Source organism: Mauremys mutica, chromosome 6 (genome assembly GCF_020497125.1).
Source record: "Mauremys mutica isolate MM-2020 ecotype Southern chromosome 6, ASM2049712v1, whole genome shotgun sequence".
NCBI classification, from domain to species: Eukaryota; Metazoa; Chordata; order Testudines; family Geoemydidae; genus Mauremys; species Mauremys mutica.
Genome location: NC_059077.1, coordinates 73,661,886 through 73,662,239, shown reverse-complemented (window position 1 = coordinate 73,662,239; position 354 = coordinate 73,661,886).

The window sequence follows — 354 nt, the reverse complement described above, 5'->3', positions numbered from 1 at the left end:
TTCTGAAACCCACAAGAGGAGAGACAATTCTTGATTTAGTCCTAGGAGGAGCACAGGCTCTGGTCCAAAAGGTGAATATAGCAGGACTGCTTGGTAATAATGACCATAATATAATTAAATTTAACATCCCTGTGGCGGGGAAAACACCACAGCAGCCCAACACTGTAGCATTTAATTTCAGAAAGGGGAACTATACAAAAATAAGGAGGTTAGTTAAACAGAAATTAAAAGGTACAGTGCCAAAAGTGAAATCCCTTCAAGCTGCATGTAAACTTTTAAAAGACACCATAATAGAGGCTCAACTTAAATGTATACCCCAAATTAAAAAATCATAGTAAGAGAACCAAAAAAGTG